This window comes from Ranitomeya variabilis, chromosome 6, assembly GCF_051348905.1.
Source record: "Ranitomeya variabilis isolate aRanVar5 chromosome 6, aRanVar5.hap1, whole genome shotgun sequence".
Classification (NCBI taxonomy): Eukaryota; Metazoa; Chordata; class Amphibia; order Anura; family Dendrobatidae; genus Ranitomeya; species Ranitomeya variabilis.
In genome coordinates this window covers 364197008-364211283 of record NC_135237.1, presented here as the reverse complement: position 1 = coordinate 364211283, position 14276 = coordinate 364197008, and positions in this window count along the sequence as shown.

Here is a 14276-nt window from a genome sequence, read left to right as displayed (position 1 = left end):
GCAGTAAATAAATAAACATCAATAGTGCATGAGACAATATAGGGTACTTAGATAACATGTTTTTTGATTATAAAAGTGTAACTCCCATCACTTTACAGTGACCCTAATTTGGACAGTCCTATCTGTAATATTAAAAACCTTACCATTTGTCAAGTGACTTGCATGTGGATAAGGGCTCCAAAGGACTATGTCAAGCTAATGAACACCCAGCCATGGAGAACCTCATCAATATAATTTCCAGCTCAAAGAAAAGGCAGGCCTAATATTAAAGTTAGGATCTTACCTCTCAGAAGATCCCCTGCAGGCAAAGCTCCACTTATGCTATCCTCTTGGTGCATCATAGAAGATGGGGAGGGAGCCCTGGAGATGCATGACAGTTCTGTATTGATGGCTAAGCAGTACCAGGCAGGACATTTCACAGAGAAAAGATTTGCACTACCGTAGGCAGCACACCAGCACATAATACATTATACCCTGGGCCCGGTAAGCTGAAGCACAAGAGGGGGCCTGGGCCAAGTCTTTCCTTCTGCTCACCGGGCCCCATACAGCAGTAAGGGCAGTAATGCCCTAATGGCAGCTCTGCACTCATTGACAAATTTGTGTTTTTTATAGTGATCTGTACTCAGAAATTCATCAAAGCTGGCAGGGTTGCTTGCATTCCTCCAGAGTTTGTTGCTACTGTGTACAAGAAAAAAAATTATTTTCAAATCCCTTCTATATTCTGCCATAATACTAATCTTATCTGCAATTCACCTAGGGTGAGCTGTCTCAGTAGGGATATTGTATTAAAGGCAATTTCTCTGTAGCATCTGTATGTACAGAGGTAGTGGTGGGAGACTTTACCCTACTTGAGCTCTATGCCATGATTGGCTGTACCAAATCCTTGACATAACAATGGCATGTGATTTACCAGGAATAGCGTCACCAGCAAGTTATTTGATACAAATTCAACATTCCTTATTCTATTTTGATGTCTCTTCAGATCTTAGATCAGAATAATTGTAGGATGTAAAAAAAAGTTAATAATTACCTCACTGTTAACCTATTCCGCCATCCTGTTAGCAGCCATTGTGTTCTACACACATCTTTTTTTTCCCCTTTCCCTTTGTGTGCTCTTTAGCCTCTCCACTACTACAGACCATGGCTTCCAGCTTGAAAAGGCATCTGATGTCACTGTGTGCCACCATGCTGTTACTGGGGTGACACATGTTGTAGCTACATGTACTATGACAGCACAGCATGCAGTGACATCAGAGGCCTTGTCCAGTTGGGAACCATTTCTTGAGTGGAGATGACAACGAGGATGCAAACTATGAGTGAAGGAGAAAAGACGAGAGGAGTATGAGACAACTGGCTGCAAGGGTGGAGGGACAGGTCAGCAGTTAGGTGAGTAATTATCATGATATGCTGATTGTATGATTTATTTATCAAGCTACTGTATGGTCCTCTGGAAGCTTCTGATCATCATACAAAGTACCTACAGCTCCTCAGTATAAAAATTTAAGGACTAATGCGCCAATGTACAGACTCCTTCACCGAACTTAAATCCAATGAGACTATGCTCATGCAAGCATTGTATGGTCAATTCAGGTAAAAAATAAATGATCATGGACACTGGTAAGTTACCTAGAATATTGAGCGATGGGCAGGATCAATTTAGTAAAGTTTGGCCCCATTGGGTTTGGTACGTTTTTGATTCTTAATTTTTATTCTTACAGACAGAACAATAAAAATTCTAAGAAAATATAGACGTGAGTTGTAGGTCACTGAATGCAACATTCTGGCATCAACTATTGTTAAATTACAGCTTTGTTTCTTTCTAAATTCCCTAAGTGAGCTCCGCTGTGCATATTCTAAACCAAATCCCAGCAAATATTGTTCAAAGATTGATTTGGCACAGTTCATATCCCACCAACTCACTTGACAGTCTACAAATATAATCAATATAGTTACACTACAGGTAATTACTCATTAGAGGAGCTCTGTCTACCCTGAGGTTTGTGTCTATCATTTATCATTTTATTATCAGACATGTCAGAAAGGTACATTTACCCATTCTAAAGCATTGTTTTCACAGGCAACGTTAGTACCTATTTAATTTGCCTGCAAACTGATCTAAATGAAATGCTCACATGAATATAAGGAATCAGAAGAGTTTTGATTACAATAGATCTTGTATCAGCAATATAAATTGTCATCTTGTGACTTGTAGTGATGTTGATACTCTTCATTTCTTATACAGCATAGCAATTTTTAACAAAAAATTGTTTTCATTCCTGGACACACAGCTCTGTTCATAAATAATAGAAAGTAGAAAAATGTATTAAAGGGGTTTTTCAAAGAATACACATTGATCATATTGTTTTCTGACTGGTGGGATTCATGATATCAGGGCAGAGTTCCATAATAAATATTAGCTTTCTGATCTTTCATTTGGATCATCAACATTGTTATTTTAATTATTTTCTTATCAGAGAGCACAGTACCCGAATAATCATAGCTTTTATATTTTAGGACAAATGCATGCCTTCTCATAGCAGCTGTAGATGTTCTAGCTCATGGAAAGACAAAAATGAAACCAATGTATTTATAGCCCTATTCCTCTTAATGAATTTATTGCATTTTTCTCCAGCCGGCTGTAGAATAAGACCAATGAATAAAACTTTAGTCTTAGTAATTTAAATTCAACCTGTTCTCGCAGTCTCAGTAGTGTAGCCTTTGTCTGTGTAAAAAAGTGGAAGGTAGCCAGCACCCCAGGAAGAGATTTGCTGTTATGACATAATGCTATATTTGTATGTTGTTGCATAATATGCTGCTATTACATAGCACTGATGCCTCAATTTTATAATGGTTACATATGCTGAGATATTGATGTGTGATATCATTGAGTAACTGCACTGTCATTGTTATAGTATATGCTGGATATAGAGTTCCTACTGGCGCACTTAGATTTATTTTGGTTAGGAGGGAGTTAAAGCTGATCAGGAAAGCTTTGCAAAAGGGAATGGTGTTAAGTAACAAAAAAGTCTTGGGAGATGTTACTATGTGGTTTAGTTGGATGTTCAACATTGAGTCTACAAAGAAAGTGTGACAGTCTAGGCCACATGATATATATGGAAAGTATTGAAAGTAACTGGATAGTAGAAGTGGCTGTTTGGATCCCTGAGATCGTTTTTGTGACATATTGTACTTCATAATAGTGGTAAAATTTCTTTGATATGACTTGCGTTTATTTGTAAAAATATTGGAAAGTTGGTGAAAATTTTCAAACTTTCAAAAATGTTATGTCCTTAAATCAGATAGATATACCACACAAAATAGTTAGAAAATAATATTTCTCACATGTCAACTTTTGCCCCTGCATCATTTTTTAAACATATTTTTGTTGCTAAGAAGTTACAAGTGTTAAAAGGTGACCAGCAATTTCTAATTTTTCCAACAAAATTTACAACACCATTTTTTTAGGGACCACCTCACATTTGAAGTGACTTTGAGGAGCCTATATGAAAGAAAAAACAAAAATGACAGTATTCTAAAAACTGCATCCCTCATAGTTCTCAAAACAACATTCAAGAAGTTTGTTAAGCCTTAAGTTGCTTCACAGGAACTAACGCAATTTGGAAGGAAAAAAATTTACTTTAGCACCAATTTTTTTATTTTCACAAGGATAACAGGAGAAAACAGACCCTAACATTTGTTGAGCAATTTCTCCTGAGTATGCCGATTCTCTGTGGGGGGATAACTTCTGTTTGGGCGCAAGACAGGGCTCGATAGGGAAGGAGCGCCATTTCACTTTTGAATGCAAAAATGTCTGGAATCGAGAGCAGACGCCATGTCACATTTGGAAAGCCCCTGATGTGCCTAAACAGTGGACGCCCCGCACAAGTGACCCCATTTTGGAAGCTAGAACCCTCAAGGAATGTATCTAGATGTGTGGTGAGCACCTTGAAAAGTTTATAAGATAAAGCTATGTCAATAAAAAATCAGGCATGGGTCGGAAGGGAAGGAGCACCGTTTGACTTTTTGAATGCAAAAACTGCTGGAATTGAGAAGACTCGGAAAAGAAGGAACACAGACTGTGATGGAATGGTCTACGGGAGTCAGAGTAAATGATGTGCCTATACAGTGAAAAAAAACCAAGTTACCCTATTTTGGAAACTACACCCCTCAAGGATTTTATCTAGGGGTATAGTGAGCATTTTGAACCCACTACACAGGTATTGCACAAAATTTCATAACATTAGTTTGCCATATTGAAACATTTTTCCACAAAAATTTTGTTTTAACCCCAAATTTGTAATTTCTACAATGGATAAATCTGGAAAACTGACCGTCTAATTTGTTGTGCAATTTCTCCTGAACGCGATAACACCCCATCAGCATATGTTGTTAATTATATCTGTTTGGACACATACATTAACAAGGCTAAGAAAGGAAAGAGTGCTATTTGTCTGGAATAGATTGCGAATGCCATATCGCATTTGAAGATCCCCTGACATGCAAAAACGGCAGAAACATCCTACAAGTGACCCAATTTTGGAAACTATACCCCTTAAAGAATTCATCTAGGGGTAAACTGAGCATTGTTAAGCCTACAGGCAATTTACAAAACTTTATAACATTTAGATGTGAGAACAAAAAATATTTTTTTTCCACTAAAGTATTGTTTTAGCATCAAATTTATAATTTACAGAAGAGGTAATAGGAGAAATAAAACCCTTAATTTGTTGTGTAATTTCTTCTATATGTGGCAGTATCCCATATGTGGTTCTACACTACTGTTTGAGCACAAGTCAGGGATCGGATGGGGAAGAGCGCTGCTTGACTTTTAGAATGCAGATTTCGTTTGAATAGATTGTAGTCTCCCTTAGCGGAGTCCATGAGGTGCCAGAACAGTAGAAACATAGAAACCCACCCAGGTGACTCCATATTAGAAACTTTTCTGTCTAAGGAATTCATCTAGGGGTAGTGAGTGAGTATTTTGAACCCATAGGTGTCTCACAGAAATGTATAACATTGAGACGTGGAAATATGACATTTTTAGGCTACTTTGACACTAGCGTCGTACGACGCACGACGAATTGCGTTGTTGCGACGTACCGATGCTAGCAGTGAAAGCGCTGCCCCATTCTGAGGTGCGGGGAGGCGGGGGTGGAGTTCCGGCCGTGCATGCGCCGTCGGAAATGCTGGACACAACACCTCAAAAAACGTTACATGCAATGTTTTTTGGTGGCGACGGTCCAACGCAACACGACGCAACCATCGCACGACGGTAATCCGTCGCTAATTCAAGTATATGGAGAAAAAACGCATCCTGCAAGCACTTTTGCAGGATGCGTTTTTTTCTACAAAACGACGCATAGCGACGTGCAGTGCACGACACTAGTGTGAAAGTAGCCTTAGTAGTAAAAATGTAATTTTTGTATTTGCTAAAAAAAAATTATAACATTGAGACATGGAAATATGACATTTAAGTGGTAAAAATGTAATTTTTGCATTTGCTAAAAATTTGTCAGGTACACAAGTGTTAATAGGTGAAACTGGTCCCCATTATTTATTGCTCAATTTCTCCAGAATGCGGTGATGCCCCACATGTGACCAGCAATTACTGTTAAGCCACACATCTGGGCTGATATTGAATGAGTGCTATTTGGCTTTTGGAGCATAGAATAGTTTGCGGGTGACATTTGCAGAGCCCCGAAGGTGCCAGAACAACCCCCTTCTTTCCAGAGCCATATTTTTCCATCAATATAGCCATGTGAGGGCTTTTTTTTTGCAGCACAAGTTGTAATTTTGAATGACACAATTGGTTTAACCATATCGTGTACTCAAAAACAGAAAAAAAATTCCTAGTGTGGTGAAATTGCAAAAAAAAGTGCAATTCCACAGCTGTTTTTCTGATTTCTTTTTTACAATGTTCACCAAATGCTAAAACTGACCTGCCATTATGATTTTCTAGGTCATTACAAGTTCACAGACACCAAATCGGTTCTTTCTTATTTAAGTGGTGGAACACAAATCCAAATTTGTTTAAAAAAAAAAATTGACGTCATTCTCCGAGACCTGTAGCCGATGGTCCGGGTCCAGCACCTCCCACCTTCATGTGATGATGTCCTCTTCTTTGCTTCTGTCATGTCTCCTGCGCAGGCCTAATTCTCTGCCTTGTTGAGGGAAGAGCAAAGTACTGCAGTGCGCAGGCGTCGGGAAAGGTCAGAGAGGCCCAGCTCCTGCGCACTGCAGTACTTTACTCTGCCCTCAACAGGGCAGATAATTATGCCTGCGTAGGAGCCATGACAGAAGCAAGGAGGATGACGACATTGTATGAAGATAGGAGTCGCCGGACACGGACCTGCGATGCTCATCGGACCCAGACCGCACCGGACCGCCCCTGGGTGAACATAATCTAACGTGTTTTTCTTATCTTTCAGGTTACATTGGGGGCTTATTTACAGCATTACAGAATGCTGTAGATAAGCCCCAAATGGTGGTGGCCGCAGCTTATATGCGAAAAATGAGGTGACGGATTCCCTTTAAGAGTTGCCCCAAATTACTGTTTAAAGGGAACCTGTCACCCCCCAGGCGTTTGTAACTAAAAGAGCCACCTTGTGCAGCATTATTGTTTTTGAATTTTGTCCCTCATACCTTGAAATCGTCCCGGGGGGCAGGTCTTTCCCCCTTAATCCAGATGCTTCACAGCCGTCACTCATGGTCTCTGCGCCGCCTTCTCTTGCTTCATTAGCGTCCCTGGCACCTGCACTGTAAGTTCGAAGGGCAGCGCAATTGCGTATGCCCGAAAAAAAAATAACAGCACAGGCACCGGGAACGCTAATGAAGGAAGAGGAAGCGGCGCCTGGAGCGCAGAGGCCATGAGTGACGGTTGTGAGGCATCTGGATTAGGGGGGAAAGACCTGCCACCATGGCGATTTCAAGGTATGAGGGACAAATTTCAAAAGCGATTATTTCAGCAGTGCCAGGAACAAGAACTATAAGAACCACCTTGTCAGAATGCAGCAATAGTGCTGCACAAGGTGGCTCTTTTAGTTACAAACACCTGGGGGGGTGATATGTTCCCTTTAAAAGAGTGTAATATCTCACTTACACTTTTGTTTCAGCATATATTACTTTATTGAATCAGGTCCTGCATGTTAAACTAGTACACTTACAGATCTAACTTACAGTACACTGTGTATGGTATATGCGTTAAAGAGTCCCCTACACTGCTAACAGAACATCCTAGCTATGAAAGACCAAAGGTATATTGATAAACCAATTACAATCAGTGATAAAAATAATCACGAATCACGTTTGGTGATGTAGAGTAAAATATCCTTTAACTCTTTTTTTATTTTTGTGCTTTTGTTTCCTAGCATTTTGATTTTTTTCTCTTTATAGTTTTTACCAATAGGGTTAATTACCTTTATATTCTGATTGGATGTTCATGGACGTCTAGATTAGTGATAAACTAGCACTAAAATGCTCAAGTGCTCGGTACTCGCAGGTCAGATATTCCGGCGGGCTTGAATATCAAGTAATAAGTATAATGCAAGTCAATGGGAAACTCAAGCATTTTTCCAGAAGACTCTAACAGGAAGGCTGGGGGGGAAGGAAAATTGCTAAAATGGATGGAAACAGCCCTCAAATGAAATTGGAACAGCATGGGGAAGATGGCTGATTGCATCTGATGCCCAACTATCCTTCCACTGAATGCAGGTAACAGTAGTTTAATTTAATTAGAGAAAGGGAAATATGTAGCCCTGAAAATGACTTTTTTAATGGCGTAGCAGCAGTATACAAGTAATGCAAGCTCTCTTTCCTATAGCAACAGCTGAAAAACATGGGGACAGGGGACTTGAGCAAGGCGATCGAGCACCCACGATCCTCAGTCAAGCAATGCGCGTACCCGAGCACGCTGATGCTCAATCGAATATTGAGCAGTTGCGAGCACATGCGCTCATTATCATTACTAGTGTCCATACCAAATAAATGTATGTTTTATTTTTTAATTATATTTATTTTTAATTGGGAAAAAGACGCGATTGAAATTTTTATGGTTTTTTTTAACTTGTTTTTTTAACACTCATAGGGGACTCGAACCTGCAATTTTCTGATCACTTACACTATATTTAAGCTTCAATACAACTGGACTGAATATGCAGTAAAAATCATGGTTTCCTATGAACACCAAGGGCGATGGGCATGTGGTCTGTCAGCACAATATATGACTTTTCAAAAAAGGAAAATGTCCTTATTGCCTGTAAGTGCTCTGGGACTGACAAAGCACTTCTTAAGTCTTAGCTTTCCTAGCTCTGTTATCCCCCCCCCATCCCTATCATCCTTTGCTTGACTGACAGTTCGCTGGTTGGAAAATTAAGCCAGTAAATTGTCAGTCAAGCAGAAGAAGTTGAGGTTGGCAGAGAATAGAGACAGGGAGGCACAGGCTTGTATTATTTAGATACAAATAAGGCTTAAGTGCTCCTGGAGCACTTAACCTTCTCTTGCATATGAATTAAAATACCATTTTTTTCAGTCAGTGATCAACAGATTGCATCAGTAAAAGTATGGATGACATTATCTATCAGAGAGCACCATGGCCATATACATAGTTTTGGGGTTAGAACTGTCTGACAGATTCCATTTAAGCAACAGTTTGCCAAAAAAAAAGAAGAAACAGTGATCATTAAGGCTTGGTGATAAGTGAGATATGTGACTTTTTAAAACTACTGTACTGTGAACAAAAAAATAACATTTCAGCCTAATGATCAGGACTGCAGGTTGAAATAACTTAGTATAAGTGAGTAATGACATTTGCTAAAGAAGCACTACATGTTGGCTAAAATATAAGACGCACAAAAAGCTATTCAAAACCAACTATAATTATCAGTTATGACAATGTTATCTTTTACATCTTCAAATATTCTGGCCTATTCTGGGTGAATGTATGCTTCCTAATAAACTATTAGTGATTTGCTTGGTCTAGATTGATTGGGAAAATAGAGGTCATCAATAGATTCTTAGTTAGGCTTGACTTCCTAAAACAGCTAAGAATTGACCATCGGATACGGCAATGAAGTAGCTGTGTGGTGAGCCTTCTGACAGCTGAATTCATTATAGCCCGTGGGATACACAGTGGAATGGATTAGTTCTTTAATTGAGCTGGGCCAGAAAACAGCTGAGAAAAATGAACTTTGTGGAAATGTCTAAAACCTGACAGGATATCCTGGAGGCAGGACAGGTACTTCTAGCAAAAGGAATGACATTCCAGTGTTTAAGCATTATTGTATAAGAAGGATTTAGTATAAACTGAGAGGCAGCATTGAGGTCATTTCTGTATTTACCGGCAGACTGCCTACTGTATTTATATTATAAGATAGATCCTGGGCCTATTCACAATTAACGCTTTTAGCCAAGTTTTTATGTTTTTTTTTAATAATAGCCTTTATTTTTCATTCATTCTCATACAGTAATGATAAAATTATAATAGAAAACTGACATCAATACAGAGGATACAAAGGATCTTGTAAAAGTAGACCATAAAATCTACAGCATGTTGTTTCACAAATCAAAATGTCGATATTGCATAATAACTCCAATTGTGAAACACTGCTGGATAATATCCCCAAAATAGAATAAAGCTTGCTTTTTTTGAGATTTTGGGCACAAAACTGGTAGAAACAATTAACAGCTGTAAAAATTCTGGACAAGTGTTGTGGGTGGGTGAATATGGGTTACTAGTAAGCATAGTTTTTCAAAAAAAAATTCAGGTCATGTTCTCCATCTTGCATCCTGGTCATCCTGGAGATGTAACTTGAGGCTCATGATATTTATGGTCTGAAAATGCAAAATCTGTAACAGAGCCCCAAATGCCCCAATACACATTATATTGCTGTTGGCTATATGATGCTTCGACCGATTGTTTGGCTGACAGTCATCTCACCAGTCTGATACACAAGAACACTCTTTCAGCCAAGCGCTCTTATTAAATTGTCGGCCAAACCTGTTGATGCTGACAGATTTGGCCAACATCAGTCTAATGTGTATGGGACCTTTAGGCTCCCTCATACACAAAGCCCCACTGCTACCTATGTACTACTTAGAGGTACTCCCTTGGAGTCTGTATTATGTTCACATTTGTACTTATTAATTACATGTGGTGTTAATACTTTTCTCTATCAGGTTTCCTTCTGATTAATTTTCCATCCTTCTCTCTTTTTCTTACCATTCTTCCCAACTTCTTCCAAATCTTTCTATCATGTTTGCAAACCAGTACAGTGATAGTAAACAGAAGACAGATCAGATCTGGCATGTATTGTGGAAAGGTTGAATGTCACACAATGGCAATGTGAGATTTTTTTAATAACATTTAATAACATTTTATAACATTATTTGAAGAATTTGCATGCTAATAATGCTATTTATAATATGTTTTACTTTATTAATTGATTTACTTAATTCTCATACCATGAAGAATATGGTGTACGTTTGGCATTTTTTGTTTCACTTTAACAAATGAAAAACTAGCCATGACATCCTTCTTATAACTTTCATTGTGACTTCAGAAAAAATTACCGTATTTTTCTGACCATAAGACGCACTTTTTTTCCTCCAAATTTGGGAGGAAAGTGTGGGTGCGTCTTATGGTAGGGATGTAGCATGTGGGGAGGGGGGCAGCAGCGAGTGGGATCGCAATGTTATCCCACTTCAGGAGGCAGAAAAAATGTCCCCACTGCTGGGAATCAGCTGCTGGGGAAACCATGTGGTCCCGATGATTAAGTGCAGTGAATATTCATTAGCTACTCCCCGCCCACCTGTCAGCTGAGTGGTGAGCTGGGAGCAGCAAATGAATACTGCACTTAAGCAGCGACACACATGGATTCCCCAGCTCTGATTCCTGCAGCAGCTGGGGAGATCCGTGTGTCCGGGAGAGGAGGAGGCAGCAGCAGCAGGGTCGGGGGAGAGGAGATCGCTGCCTACCTGCCTGGGCTGGAGCTGAGTGCTGTGCAGTGTGCACAAGGAGGACCTGTGATGATGTCAGAAGTGGGTGGGCTGGAGCATCACATGGCAGCACAGAGCCCTCCCTCTTCTTGATATCATCACAGGTCCTTCAGACTCCAACACTAGAATCTGCTGGCTTCCATTACCTGTGCTGTGGAAAGGCAACAAGAGGGAGGGCTCTGTGTGTCCAGCCATGGGATGCTTTTACCTCACCACAGTGTGGCTGGCTGCCACAATTAAGAGGTTAGTCTTTCCAAAACACAATAAAGCACTCTGCCACTCCTTTAGTGAACTATAACTCCCAGCATGTCATAGGATCTGCAGGACATGCTGGGAGTTATAGTTCTCCCATGGGATTTTAAAGCAGCACTCCAGTGTTATTTTGCAGTGCTGGAGTGGTGCTTTCAATATAAGCCCTGTGCCCCCATTCTTATACTCATCCTCCAGCATCTTCATATAGTACTTCACAGACACCACACTGGTCCCGCAGCTTCCAACATAATAACATACTATTATATATAATAACAACACATATAATAGTATGTTATTAAATATTTTACCACATTTTTTTGCTTCAAATATTTTTTTCCCTATTTTCCACCTCTAAAACCTGGGTGCGCCTTATAGTCCGGTGCGTCTTATGGTCCGAAAAATACGGTAAGCCACACCTTCTATAGAACACAAGAGACATCAATAAGCCCAAGAGCAAGACAATTGGTGGGGAATAATGGTGGGATTGCTGGGAATTAGCCTTCACCTGCAGGCGCGATTACATACAATGCCAAGCTTTTTTTTGCTCAATGATTGAAAATTTGAGCGCAGAAACATTTTTTTAACTTACCTTTTTCTACCTCATACAGCAATTTAATCATTTTGGTGATCCTGAAGTTCCTGATGTGCTTCAGTTTTCTTTCCCAGAAGCTTTAAATTTAAAGACTTCCATTTTTCTGAATATTAAGATATTTTCAAAGGTATATCCAATTGGTCTTTATGCTGTTAGCTGAGTTCCCGAGAAGTAAAAAAAAGATGACCATTGAAGTGCATGGATGCTATGCAAATATCCAAGCACTGGTATTTAAAGCCTTCATGTGTGGTCACCTCCAGAACCATCACTCTGAAGCTGCAGCCCTGCATCAATCTGATTAAGTAATTTTCAAATATGCAAAAATTTGCTTTCCTTCAAAGGTATATGTTGCAATATAGCATTATGGCTTCAGGGCCGGTTTTAGACAAAGTGGGGCCCTAGGCAAAATTTTAAAATGAGGCCCCCAATGCTCACATACATATTGCACCATGACGCTCAAACATTTTGGTTGCATTTACATGCGTTGAGTTCAGACCGTTCGATGCGTGCGATTGACAACATTGAAGTCGTTTGACTCTTGTTTCTCGGCCTCTTTACATCGTCTGAGGACGAATCGAATGATGGGGACAGAACACTAGTAGATCAATCTGTCCCCATATAGTATCATGCTATAAGCAGCAGGGCTGTGTGTGTGTGTATGTGTGTGTGTATATATATATATATATATATATATATATATATATATATATATATATATATATATATATACACATACATACTCTAGTCTGTTCAACCATTATTTTAAAATGTGCATGGAACACACACACTATCACTGTATGTTTATATAGAATAATGCAACAAAATTATATATATATATATATATATATATACAAACACACACAATTAAACACACACACGCACATGACACATGCTTATACACACACACACTTATACACACATTCATACATGTACATGGCACGCACGTATACACACATACACGGCACACACTTATATACACACACACATATATATGGCATGCACTTATACACAGACACATACATAGCATTCTTATACATACACACATACATAGTATATATATATATATAGATATATATTTTACACACACAAACACACACATGGCACGTACTTATACACACATATATACATGGCACGCATTTATACACATACATGGCACGCATTTATACACACATACATATATACACATATATATATATATATATATATATATATATATATATATACACACACACACACACACACACACACACACGGCAAGCAAAGACACACTTATACACACACACATACACGGCACACACATGCAGCACAACAAATGCTCATTTGATACATGTGATTCACATAAGCACACACTACTACACATGACACACGCTATACACACCACACACCACACACACACACACCTTTATGCTGGAGGGAATGAGATGATGCACACTATCAGATGCAGCTCCTCCTGCTCCCAGCAGACACCTTCCTGCCCTCTCCTCTGCTGGGACTGCCGACAAGAGCAGGAGTTGCTGACAGCAGGACAGGAGCCATCGTCACCAGGAGCAGCACACACAGTGGGACGGTGCTCTTTACTTATCTGCCGGCTCAGGTTGTTACTGGTGCTGGGTCTCTCTCCCTTCCCCTCAGAGGCTCCGTTCAGCAGGACAGGGCACTGGCCAATGAGCACTTCTATCACGCTGATGGGGGAGGTTCAGCGGCCGCTGCTCCTGTGCTTCACTGCAGGCTCCTATTTTACTGCTACAAACATTCCCAGAGTACATGGCCTGTGGTGACATCACGGTCACATGGCAGGTCACCTGATCGTGATGTCACTACAGGTCCTTAACCAGTCTCTACTCGGAAGCTTCACTGATAATGCTATTATCAGTGAAGCTTCTGCTGTAGATGCTGGGGGCCCCCAAGGGAGTGGGGGCCCCAGGCAGCTGCCTAGTCTGCCTGGCCCTAACGCCGGCCCTGTATGGCTTACATGTGTCACTAGGAATTGGTTCATGACCCTACTATTGTATCCATAAGTATGACCTCTTTCTTTGATGTTATGTAGATTTGATGCCATTATATGCAACTTGTTTGTTAGTGTAGGGACTACAAAGAAAATATGTACCCTTGATGGGGATTGTAAGCATGTTTTTTGGCCATGATGTCAACTAATACTTACTATTTGTAATTTGATGAACATTTAAGACGTGTAAGACAATCCACTTGATACAATTGTATGACCATCACTAATAGGCTGTGACTCATACGTTAACTATGTAAACATGTGACTGATACTTTATCCCTTATCTGGAAAGGATTAAAAGTCCTGAATTTTGCATTGTAAATGTTGTTAAGTATGAAAATAACACAGAAGGGAAGGGAATACAACTGACAATAAATGCAGCTTACAGAGAACCTGTCATGTAAATAAATGCTATTAACCTAAAGCTAATATGCA